Raw genomic sequence first — 13573 nt, 5'->3', positions numbered from 1 at the left:
TCACTCCCCTTTCTCTCCCACAGTGTATCAGGGGCCAGGGAAGAGGGTTAGGTCAGAGAAGAGGCCTCCACTTCTGCTCAAGCAGATGATAAGCAGCTAAGAAAGCCATGGCTTGGGCTGGTTAGGATGGGGACGATGCCCCCCCCTTCCCTGCGCTTCTCAGCCCAGCCCTCCTGCTGCCAGAGATGAACTTGTGTTCAGTGCATATTCATTATATTTTTGTTTCCTTAGTAATTTTTCCTACGGAGAAATGTCCCCCTAAACCTGGTGGGCCTGCCAATCACACAAGCCTGACTCCCCAGGCAAGAGGGTAAGTGCATGACGTGGGAGGGCCAAACTATGCCACCCTCTAGATATGGTATTGACCCAGGAAGACAGCCCTTCTCCTCCTGAGGCAGGAGACTCCAAAAGTGTCTGGAAGCCTGGAGTCAGCAGGAGCCATCTCTGCTGCCACATGAGAAGAACAATCCTAAGAGGGACGCCTTCATAGCAGGGAGTAAAGCCCCAGCATGGAGACAGTCAAAGCTCCCATGGTGGCTGGTACCTCTCACTGCAACAATCCCTCATGTGGCCCACTCTGGGCTATGCCATTTATCAAGGCCAATAAATCCCTTTGTTGCTTAAGCCAGTTTGATATACATTTCTGTTACTGGAAACCAGGCATCTTCTAATATATGATGCTCTCCAGATCCAGAGATCATCCTTTGAGATTTAAATAAAATGTACTTGTATCTGCTACCCTCTGTTCCATAGTAATTCATTTGCCTTTCCCCAGACTTCTGCAAGTTCACCAGGACTTACAGTTTCACTTCCTACATTTAGCTCTGGGTTCTCAGCTTGTGTCTAATGATGTCTGATGGTCCCTGGCGGATGTGTTTCTTGGCATACTACACTGATTTAGCTACAGGATTTATCCCTCTTACATTGACATTGCTGAAACCTACTCACAAAGGCTGCGTGTGTGTGTGTGTGTGTGTATGTGTGTTTACAGCACAGAGAGACAGATAACCTGGGCTGACTGTTGGATGCACCATCTCTGTAAAGCCATGTAGAGTCCCCATCTCTGGAAGGAATCTCCCACAAGTCTCCTTGCTCAGCCTTCTCTGATCTCCTACTATATGCTTGGCACTCTTCCTCTTCCTCTAGACTCTCTACATGTTGTCTAGGTTTCTTAGTTTCTTGGTCTCTCAGACTTGGGTCCCTTCAACCAGAAAGCCAACCCCTCATTATCTTAGACTAAACAAAGTGACCTCTCCCAGGCCTCCCTGCGCAAACCCCAGCCCTCACTGACACTTGCTGATGTCTTTAGATAAACAAAAGGGCCATTTGGCCCTCACCTTCAGAAACCTAGGGCTGGCAGGCTTCACAGCTGCAGGCTCACTGGGGTCTCTCCTCAACGTCTTTCTGTGAATGGAAGAAGTCTTATCAGGATTTACTTTCCCAGGGATGAGAGTTAACCAGCCGCTTTCTATTCTCCGGCCGCCCTTCTGTGAGCAGGAAAGGCAGCTACAGTCAGCTGGGTTTCAAATCACCACGTCCTGTACTGACTACCCGTGTTTTGATTGAGGATCCCAATGAGCACCTCTGTTTCACTGTGGAGACAGCATCACACGCATGGCCAACATGTAGCGAGGCTGAGGAAAGCCTAAGAAAAATCCCCTTTAGCTGAAAAGACCTGAAGTTAGTAAGATGTTCCCACTAGTCTTGGGGTTGGGAGGGGTGGGGGCAGGCAGCCTGCAGAAATGGCAAATAACAATGTTTCTCTCTGGGGCAGGGCTTCTCAAGCTTGGTGTTTTTTGACATCTTAGACTAGGAGCCACTCTTGTTCACTGTAGGATATTTAGAAGCATTCCTGGCCTCTCCCCACTAGATACTAGTACCTTACTTTCCCCCCTCTTCTCCATCAGGACAACCAAACAGATAGGTATTCTGCTAAGTGAAATAAGTTAGAAAGACAAAAACAAACACTGTATGATATCTCATATAGGAATATAAAAAATACAATGAACTAGTGAATATAGCAAAAAAAAAAAAAGCAGACTCACACATATAGAGAACAAACTAGTGGCTCCCTACCAGTGGGAGGCAAAACAAGGATAGGTGATTAAGAGGTACAAACTGTTAGGTCTAAAATAAGCAACAAGTATGTATTGTATAACATGAGAAATGTAATCAATATTTTATAGTAATCACAAATGGAATATAACCTTCAAAGTTGTGAATCACTATACTTAACTTATCACCCATAACTTAAATAACATTATACAGCAACTATACTTCTAAGGAAACAGATAAGTAAATAAATAAATAAACTTTAAAAATAAGTCCCCAGATACTGCCAAACTCCCACAAAGACCAAAATTTCTGCTGATTGAGCATCTCTGCTCTAGGGGGTCACTCTGTAGGAATAAACAACAGAAAGAAATGGGCGCTGCCCATACCATTATGAAATGTCTACACATAACCTACTCTATCCCAATCCCAAAAATAAAACTCTAATTGCCTTGATTCTGTAGTTTTATTTGTTACTCCCCCAAATTCAATTTAACTATTAAGGTAAAAACAGAATGCTTATTCACTATACTAATTTGTTTTAAAAATAACGCAGTCTGACACACACCTCTGGTAATGATACACACTTCAAATCACACTGGGAAAATGAGCACTGAGAAAGTGCTTTAAAGATAAGACCATATTAAAATTATTTGTGCAGCTTTTAAAACGCATATTGTCTTAAAAATGGATTCTGCTAAGAGATACTTGGAATTTCTAAACATAAAACAAACCTCTCCTCATGTCTCCCTAATTACGTGTTAGTGCATTTTGCAGATGCAGGACTGGCTGTGGTGCTATGTTTATTGATCCCTAACATTTAGTAGTCATAAAATTTTTGTTTGCAGAAGGTGACCCGTTATATTACACTCGTAACTGGTTCATATTCCTCTCCAAACCACTGCTGGACTTAACTGAAGGGCACAAGGGAACGGGAAGAAGGAGATTGGGTGCAGCCGAAGCCAGAGGACCAAAGTCCAGGGCCCTAAGAGGCTTGAATCCAGAATCCAAGCCACTCTGAGTCTGATCCCTGGTCTTGGAAATAGAATCCCATGTGCCAGAACTAATGTTTCCCCATGCTGGAAAGGAGAGCCAAAGCAGTCAAATAGGTAAAAAAAAAATTAATAAATGAAACATTGATAACTAACAAAGACCACTGTATAGCACAGGGAGCTCTACCCAATAATATGCAATAACTATACGAGAAAGAATCTAAATAATACATGTGTGCATGTGCGTGTGTGTGTGTGTGTATCTGAATCACTTTGCTGTACATGACACAACGTTGTAAATCAATTATACTCCAATAAAGATTTTTTTAAAAAAACTAAACATTTGAGAGTCTCTTGGACTGCAAGGAGATCCAACCAGTCCATCCTAAGGGAGATCAGTCCTGGGTGTTCACTGGAAGGACTGATGCTGAAGCTGAAACTCCAGTACTTTGGCCACCTCATGGGAAGAGTTGATTCATTGGAAAAGACCCTGATGCTGGCAGGGATTGGGGGCAGGAGGAGGAGGGGACGACAGAGGATGAGATGGTTGGATGGCATCACCGACTAGATGGACATGAGTTTGGGTAAACTCCGGGAGTTGGTGATGGACAGGGAGGCCTGGCATGCTGCGATTCATGGGGTCGCAAAGAGTTGGACACAACTAAGCAACTCAACTGAACTGAACTGAAACATTTAAAAAAGGTATTCTTGCAGCCCATGGGTCCATGGGATGGTTCTTAGTACTTTGAAACAAGACTCTGGAGACTGACTTGTCCAAAAGGATCTTGACTCCTACCAAGAGAGTAAAACAAGAGAATATAAGGGAATACTCCTCACTACAAATTAAAAATCTTTTTTTAGAGACAAGTTCCTATCATTCAGAAATGGAGAGAGGGAATGGTAAGAGCTAAGGAGGAAGGGAAAGAGTATGTATCTGTCAGTACAGTAAAACAAAATTAAAGTCATATGTAGAACTGGTGGATGATTTGATAAAACCATTCCCCAAATACTTCCCCTTTCAACCTGGTATTATTCAACAAGATTTGGATTTATATTTGTGCTCTGAGGCTTCTGGGAGAATAACAATTTATATAGTTAAGAAACAGTCTGGCAAAGGTTTTCCAAGCATAACATTTGAGTTTTTTCATAATTCTTGTATGGATGTCATCTAACCACAATTATTTACTGGTAGCTTTTATGGATTAGATCAAGGATATCCTGTGAGTTTGGCTGAAGTACTTCTCAAGTGAAGGAGCAATTATGGAGAAGATTGTGGCAATGAATGACGGTGATTGGCTGCTGGGCTGTCAAGTGAAAGAACACTTGTATTCTTTGCTTACAGCTTTGACGCTCAAAACAAGAGCTGAAATTTCATGGCCCAAAGGCCAAATCCAGCTGTAGATGTGTGACTGCCCTCTCGAAGGTTGACCCACAGACTGTCTTCAAGGTTTTGAATTGGTTGCCAATTTAAAAGTCAGATGATGCCACATAAGAAACCCACATTTGGGTTTACTTGAAAAAACATAAAAATATTTGCCCACATTTCTCAGAAAAAATAAATAAATGAGAGCTGAAGAGTGGCATGCCCTTGGGTTTAGCACAGGCATCACCGCCCTATTACATTCACTATATTATAGCCACATATGGGTACCGCTTACTGTAACAGTTTAGATTCTTAATTTTAATACCTTAAAATTGCTTAAACTCATGTACCATCCCCATGTCTCTGTAGGCATTTGGATTTGATTTTCCGAGTTAGAATGAGATTCCCTGGGTAAGCTCACAGACACAGATTTTCAGCTGCTAATAAGCATGAGCTCCCCAGAGATAGAGATACATCGATTGCTATGGATGATAACAAGGTCACTGACACTGAGGATTTTCAGGGGAATCTAGATCACCACTTGGCACCAACTCTACAGAGGGAATGTAATCTTTGGATGATAATCCTTAAAATCCCTTCCCTGAGATTTTACTGGAGCTTAGACTGTGATCTCATAGAGCCATAGACTGTTCTCACCCATTTCAGTATCGAGCACGGGAACTAGAAAATACAGGTGAAGCAAGTAAACATATGCTCTGTCGGATAAAACTCTGATTCACTAACTACTGCTTACTTTAAGGCCATGATGGCTAAAACAATTTATTTTCTAATCTGGGAAAAATGATATATCAAGTATCACTGTTCATCAATAAATAAATAATCTTACTTCACTACTTAGTCAAATAGAATGAGCTCTCATGAGACTCAAAACAAGTAGTTTGAAAAATTCTGATAAGATCAGAGAAGTTTCTAAATAATGTATATTCCTTTTAAAGTTTTGAAAAGGGCTTACTTCAGTGAGTAACACAGTAGAGTTAGTCACTTCTAGGGAAAAAAATAAAAGCTACAGACTATTTGGGCTCAGAAAAAGACAACAGACAGAGAACTTAACTAATAGTGCAAAAACTTTAGAGTGTGACTACCTCTAAAGACCTTTAGTCTTTGATTAAAAACAGTGGCTTATAAAATAGCTGACTTAGTTTAGCAGTCATATGTGTTTTTTTTGTTTTGTTTTGTTTTCATTTATTTTTATTAGTTGGAGGCTAAACACAATATTGTAGTGGGTTTTGTCATACATTGACATGAATCAGCCATGGATTTACATGTGTTCCCCATCCCGATCCCCCCTCCCACCTCCCTCTCCCCCCGACTCCTCTGGGTCTTCCCAGTGCACCAGGCCCGAGCACTTGACTCATGCACCCAACCTGGGCTGGTGATCTGTTTCACTATAGATAATATACATGTTTTGATGCTGTTCTCTAGAAACATCCCACCCTCGCCTTCTCCCACAGAGTCCAAAATTCTGTTCTGTACATTTGTGTCTCTTTTTTCTGTTTTGCATATAGGGTTATCGTTACCATCTTTCTAAATTCCATATATATGCGTTAATATACTGTATTGATCTTTATCTTTCTGGCTTACTTCACTCTGTATAATGGGCTCCAGTTTCATCCATCTCATTAGAACTGATTCAAAGGACATGGCAACCCACTCCAGTGTTCTTGCCTGGAGAATCCCAGGGACGGGGGAGCCTGGCGGGCTGCTGTCTATGGGGTCGCACAGAGTCGGACACGACTGAGCGACTTAGCAGCAAGAGGGGATGCTGACATGACAGACCAAGATTCACCAGTTGGCTTTATGGGCAGAGCATGAAGCACTGTTGTAATCATAGAAGCTACAGTGTTATGAGCAAAAAGTTAAAAACTGTCGGACCCACAGAGCCTAGACTCTTTGGGTTTTCTGTATTTATAGAATTTCCCTTTTCTGAAAGCTTCTCTATGTCCCTGGCAGATAGTTCTTGAGCATCCAAAGGATATTCATCTTTGAGTTTATTCTTTCCATCCTTTTCCTGCCCTAGGATTCATAAGATAGAAAGGGTCAAGGTAAGTTTGTGGCCAGTGTGGAAAGAAGCCAAGATGGCAACTTAACTAACTCTTGATCTAGATCACAATGTAAAGAGAATCTTTACGATCTCATCATAGCTCAACTTACCCAACCCAGAGCTTCCAAACAATAGTTTGTGCTAACACGTTAGGACAATAAACCATCTGCTTGCTTCTTCTTCTGTGCCACTGAAACTCCATTTCCATAGAGCACTTTTGCATTTTATATTACTGTAACACTTTCTCATCATGCTTAGATTAAAATCAAAAGGCTCTACTACAGTCTATAAGGCCCAATACGATCTGACTCCCATCTTGTACTTCAATCTCATTTCACACAACTTTCATCTACGATCCTCTACCCCACTGGCCTTCCATCACTTCCTTAAGCATACCAAGTTCATTCCTGACTGATGGCCTCTCACAAGTTGATCCTCAGTTTACAACCCTTTCCCCCAATCCTCTGCCTCACTAGTTTTTTCTCATTCTTCTGGTCTGAGATGAAATTTCACCAACTCAGAGGAACTCGCCCTAACAATATACATCTCATACCCAAGACGCCCTTGAACATCATTTTGTTTGCTTTTCTCATTAGTACAAATCACAGCCCATGTTATTTCTTACCTTTCTCTCTCTTCTGGAACATAAACCCTTTGAGAGTCTGAACTGAGTGTGACCCCCATGCCTGCAACAGTGCCTGGCCAAGAAAAAGCTCTCAAATGTGTGTGTGATTATAACAGCACGCAATGCCAGGAGTGTCTACCTCAACATTTCCCATATAGATGCACAGCAAGATTTGAGCGTTTAGGAGATCACAAAGAATCATCACAGCCACCAGATACAGGCACAAGTCAGAAGGGAAAACTCTGGAAAGTAATGTAAGCATTAAAGGGCGGGGGGGGGGGGGGGGGGGAGGTTGTACTGGTATTGGTTGAGGTGAATTAAACAACAGTTTATAGAAAAGTAGCATTTCTTATGAATCTTTAAAAATTGTGTTGGAGGGACTTCCCTGGTGGTCCAGTGATTAAGAATCCGCTTTCCAACACGGAACACTGTTCAATGTTCCTTGGCAGCCTGGATGGGAGAGGAGTCCCAGGGAGAATGGATACATGTGTATGTATGGTTGAATCCCTTCACTCTTCACCTGAAACTATCACATTGTTTGCTAAGTGGGTATACCCCAATACTAACTAAACAGGCTTAAAAAAAAAGAAAGAAAGAAAGAATCTGCTTTTCAGCATTGGGGCTGAGGGTTCAATCCCTGGTCACGGAACTAAGACCCCACATGCTACAAGGAAACGCAGGATCTTCACTGTGACTCACGAGCTCCTCTGTAGTTGTGGTGGGTGTGTAATATGGAGCCACGAGCTCTGGAGTGCACCCACCACAACTAGAGAGGAGCTCGTGAGTCACAGTGAAGATCCTTCGTGCCACAGTGGAGACCCGACGAAGCCAAAATAAACAAATTTTAAAAATGTGCTGGATTCCACTATGTAAACAAAAGAGAAGAGGGCATAAAGAAAGAGGCATGATATAAACAAAAGGTTACAGTAAGGATGTGTTTAGAGATTAGTATTACACCAATGGAGTGAGAGGATTCATGAGCTAAGAGTGAAAGAGAAAAGTGAGAAGCCGGTCAGGGCTGTCCCAGGCATCCAGCGAGGCAGGTTAAAGACTCTGACCACATATCATTACATCACTGGAGTCATGAAAGATTTCAGATTAGGGCAATGCTGTGATCAGCGATGTGATCTTTGGCAAGATTTGTGTTGTGGTGATGTTTAAGATGGATTGTAGCGGAGAGAGGCTAAAAATAAGTTGAGAGGCTTTAACAGTCAGTTGACTGTTGGGAACCTGAGATCCGGTTTTGTCAGTGGAAGATGAAATAAAAATCTTGATGCCAGAGAGACACCCTGGAGGCTGAATCTTGTGGACGTCTGTGGTGATAAAAAGGGAGGGTTAGTGAAGCAAATAATGTGGCTCATATTCAGAGAGAAGAAAAAGTAAAGATAAACTGGGTTTGAAAGAGGAAGCACTGAGTCCTGCTACAAGCAGGTAGTTCGAGTTTCTGGCAAGACATCTGGATAAAGACGTCCTACAGCCAGCTGGAAATGAAGATTGGATGAGGGGTGGTGGTTTTTTGACTGTGAAATCATCTCCTCCATAGAGATAACTTCAAGTGTGCAGAAAATTTCACTGACAGAAAAATACAGGGGTCAAGGAACTGGAAGGCTGAACCGTGAGGCACATCTCTATTGCAGGGGTCAGGCAGAGGAACAGGGAGACGAAGAAGTTCTGTCAGGGAGTTCCAAAACAGATTGAGCACCTGCTCTGCATGTCAGAAGTTCAAGTTCCCAACAGTACTATCAATTTATGCACCTATTTATCTTCCGGGAGGATTCTTCCTGCAGGATTGCAAATGTCTTACTAATGTCACCCGCAACATCCATTTATCATAGCTGTTTATTATTCATTCCAAAGTGACAGGGTCCCTGGCACTCACTGAAACACTTAGGAAGAGAGATGTCAGGTCAAAGGAAGCAAAGTGTACACTTTTACCTTAAAATGAAATCAGGATTTAGGACCTGGGTTTAGAGACAAAATTCCTTTGTTGTCTGAATTCTTTCCCACCTCCAAAGGATTTGGGGAGAGAAAGGTTATTGTTGTTTTTTTTATGGAGAAAATAATTTTCTACATGAATTATGAAAATTCTGTTCTTTATGGAAGTTTGCATACCTCTCTGCACTTTAGTCTCCATGTGAGATCTACAACTGATGAGCAGCCAGTTGCCTGAAGAAACTGGCGCCAAGGAGCAGAAGCCTGACTTGGCTGACTATGCAACATTCACAAGGATAATTTAATTTTTATAACCCAAGGATCTGTCTTTCTAGAGGTTTTTTGGGGTTTTTTGTTTTGTTTTTTTTACTTATTTTTCAGCTTGATTAATAGCCTCAAAGTTCAAGGTCCCAAAGACTAGCCCTACCTGGCCAACAAGCTTACTTTATGCTCTTTATGTCCTTAGAATGTGATCTTTACCTTAGATCAAGGGTTTCCCAAGTGGCTCAGATGGTAAAGTGTCTGCCTGCAATGCAAGAGACCCGAGTTCGATCCCTGGGTCGGGAAGATCCCCTGGAGGAGGAAATGGCAATCCACTCCAGTACTCTTGCCTGGAAAATCCCATGGACGGAGGAACCTGGTAGGCTACAGTCCATGGGGTTGCAAAGAGTCGGACACGACTGAGTGACTTCACTTTCACTTTCACCTTAGATCAATGATAAAAATTCCAAGGATTAGTTCATCGCCCAGAGGATAAAAGTCTCAATTCTAAACCTCATCAGCACATTCCTTTTGCAGATGAGAAGTCTAATCTTTCTACTGTATTTCATAGCTATCTCCACTTGGATCCTATCTCCTGTTTGTCGAGAAAAGAATCCCAAGACAGTGATCAATAAAACTTACAAGGTGAAGAACTGGGAAAGGAACACGATTACAATTTGAGCTGATAAACCAAGAGAGCCCGGTATAGAACATAAATGTTACAATTCATATTAGTTTAAAAGGTGGAACAGGTAATATTAGCACTCTCAGATTAGAAAATAATAATAAAACTTGTGATCTTAAAATAGGCGTTTTCCAGCATTTCTGTTACAGTGGCCAAAAGTAGCATTAGTTTATCTATCTCCACATTCATGGTGATAAGACTGATGCAATCCAAGTGCTACTCTCTATTAATAGGAATCAGAGGCTAAAAGCTTAGCTAACAGTAGAGAAAAATCAATATGGGTATGGAACATCTTGTTGCCTTTAAGCAAGAGACTTTCAAAAATGCCTCAGGAAGACAAAGGAGGCAGTTTAATGGGGTGTACACATTGCAATAATTCGAGCAACATGGATAATTATAGTCCATTGGGACAATATGACTATGAAAAGCCTTGATGCATAAGAGTACTCAACAGTGAAAATGTGTGACGTGCACAAAAAGGTCACTGGAAGGCAAAACTAAGTGCGTATTTATTTTTTAAAAATATGTTTAGTAAGTAGGCGGGATAATTTAGATAGATAGATAGATATGATATACATGTTCTATTTCTTTTATTTGATCTTTCTAGAGTTGAATTTAAGTCTGACAACTCAAGGAAAATTGGATATTTTTCTTGGTTGCCCAGAGGAGGGATCACTTCCTGTGGCCACACTTAACAGCCGGTAGAAGTCCAGCCATACTTCAGGGGCTGATGCATGAGGCAGCATCTACAGAAGACAGTCTGCTGCCCAGACTCCCCTTTCACCCCTTTGATGACAAAACCACTTGGTGTTTATATTCCAAAAATACTGAAAGACTAAGACATCACGAAGTAAAGGCTCAGGACTAAAAACCGGATGGACATGGGAGCTCTTAATGAGGAGGAGGGGGCTCCACATTGCTAACAAAAGGGCTTTTGATGGCTTGTTGCCATAGCAACAGAACCTTGACTCCAAGACAGAACTCAAGTCAGAAAACATCAGCTCATCAACTTTGAAGGGATCCACTAAGATACCATGTGCCAACCAAAAATAAGTGACCGATAACTTAGAATTTGCAGACTCAGCTGGTCTGACACTGTCTTCTGAATTACTACAGCTCTAGGACAGTATAAGCACTGTCTAAGTACAGTATAAGTACAAAATACAGGGAATGCATAAACCAAGTTTATAAATAAGGAAGACAAATCAAAACTATAGCGTAAATATTTCTTGATCACTGAAAGGTAGGTATAATATATTTTGAATCCCACTGTGATTACTTGTATGTGTTTATGCACACATGGGCACGCTGTCTGTTTTTTAATTTTGTGAAGTTTTTCAATGAAATTGATAGATATTTTATCAAAATATTTAGGAGGCTCCATTTACCTAAATTTGTAATCAGCAATTAAAGACTTAAGATGATTTGATTCCTAAGGTATGTTTTGATTTAGCTGCTCAGTCACTTAGTCATGTTCCGCTCTTTGTGACCCTACGGACGGCAGCACACCAGGCTTCCCTGTACTTCAGTATCTCCTAGAGTCTGCTCAGAGTCATGGCCATTAATCAGTGATGCCATCCAACCATCTCATCCTCTGTTGTTCCCTTCTCCTCCTGCCTTCAATCTTTTCCAGCATCTGGAAAGATTGTTTTGATTTATTTAGTAGCAAAAGTAGTATTTGAATGTTGAGGAAAACTTTTAATAATGAATAAGATTACAAATGTGAGCAAGTAACAAGTTACTAATATTAACAAGTACTTTCCCTTCATAAAAGATCCTTGGTTGCTAAAGATCCTAGGAGCAGTGTTATTCTCTGATTTTTTTCTTAGCAGGAATTTTGCCTAACATCAGATAATACACCCAAGGATCGCACTCTGAATTTTTCTTCCTCCCTGCAAAAAGCACAGGGTTGTGTTGGCTTAAACTCAGATTCAGTAGGAAATCTATAAACTAATTATTTTCCATTATCTCCTTCAGTTATTCTGAATAAAGATGGAACAGTCACTGATCATGAAGGAAGCCCTGACCTTAGTCATACATTGAAAACCAAGAAGCATATAAAACAGCCCCACCCTCCCAGCCCTCAGCAGAGAGCAAGAAGCGACAAGGAAGACTCTGGTGCAGTCATAATTCCGTTTACTTCTCTGATACAATACACACCAAGTCTTCACTGGGAACCCCACACAGCAGGGGCCCCCAAACTCTGGGGTCTAGTGCCTAATGATCTGAGGTGGGGCTGATGCAAGAATAATAGAAATAAAGTGCACGATCAATGTCATGCAACTGAATCACCCCAATACCACCCCCACCCACCCCCATAAAAAATTGTCTTCCATGACACTAGTCCCCGGTGCCTAAAAGGTTGGGGGCCTCTGCGAGGAAATGTGGGTCTTTGTGTGTGTCCTCTGCCCAACATCGACAACTAAACAAAGGCAGTGTGAGACGCCTCTAACAGAGATTACAGCACGTTCTCTCACTGTATAGTCTATATTTTCTATGTTTATCCTGACAAGTAGCCCTGGGTCAGCCTGACATGCTTTTTAGAGCTTTGTAACTTGAACTTAGAGAATTGGTTTGAGTTGATCACAATACAGGCAGAGATGAAACCCCATTTACAAAACTGCAGGGCCAGAGGAAAGCAGACCTCTTGTCTAACAGGCCTGATCAATGCATTAGCCACTCCACACAATGCTCAATATTCCCACAAAAAGGTTACCAATACAACAAAGGCTGTGGATGGCGTGTCTTGGAGGCCGTTGTAATGGGATTTGACAAGAGCCAGGCACTCTGGGCAGGCTCCGTCAGTGTTAATGGAAGCAGAAGGGACTCAAGGGCAAACAGGAGTCCTTGAGGGGTGATGGGGCGGGCAGTGGGGGGAACCTGGGGGTGGTGACCTCTTCCTTTTCCCATCACTCCCTTGTATTTAATTGCTCGTTCTAGCCGGTGAATCGCAATTTTATTTGCCATTAGGTGACTCTGGCCTGGTCTCCTATGTTGGTTGAGTCTTGCACCGAAAGGAAAAATATCTTGTAGCCTGTGGCAGGGCCCCTTTTACAGGAAGGAAATCGTCCTCTGGCAAGCGTCTCCCATTGATAGGGTTTCCGTTCCTCACCTTGCAGAGGAATTTGGACTTGCGCACAAATTAGCTACTTACTGGGGAGGCAGTCCCAGGAAACACTGGCTGAGATGGGCTGCGGGACACAAGGCAGCCGGCAGGGGAACAGAGGACGCGGACACAGACAGTGGCCATGCGGACACGGCAGGGAGGGGAGTTTGGGACAGACCGAGAGGGCGGCACGGGCGTGTGCACGCCGCCACGTGTCAGACGGCTCTGGGAACCTGCGTGCAGCGCAGGGAGCTCATGTGGCCTCCGTGATGATGGGGAGAGGGGGAGGGGAGGGGGAGGATTATGTGTATACATAGGGCTGATTCACTTTGTTGTGTAGCAGAAACTAACACAGCATTGTAAAACAATTATCCCGCAATTAAAATTTTTTTAAAGTGGGTTCGAAAAGTAGTTCCCACTGTGGGCCACCAGACAGACTGTCACCTCATTGGGGACCTCAGATCAGCTTAGAACATACCTCAGTCCATCCATCCA

At 42.4% G+C, this 13573-nt stretch overlaps 1 pseudogene; it reads left to right on the top strand.

Annotated features, from left to right (window-relative positions):
- Positions 1 to 13348, top strand: part of LOC136167445 (mitochondrial carrier homolog 1-like) — a 174943-nt pseudogene extending 161595 nt beyond the window's left edge.
- Positions 13349 to 13573: the final 225 nt, after the last annotated feature.

The sequence above is a fragment of the Muntiacus reevesi genome, chromosome 4 (assembly GCF_963930625.1).
Source record: "Muntiacus reevesi chromosome 4, mMunRee1.1, whole genome shotgun sequence".
Lineage (NCBI taxonomy): Eukaryota > Metazoa > Chordata > Mammalia > Artiodactyla > Cervidae > Muntiacus > Muntiacus reevesi.
The sequence above is the reverse complement of the archived record's forward strand: the minus strand, read 5'-3'. Positions and strand labels throughout refer to the sequence as shown.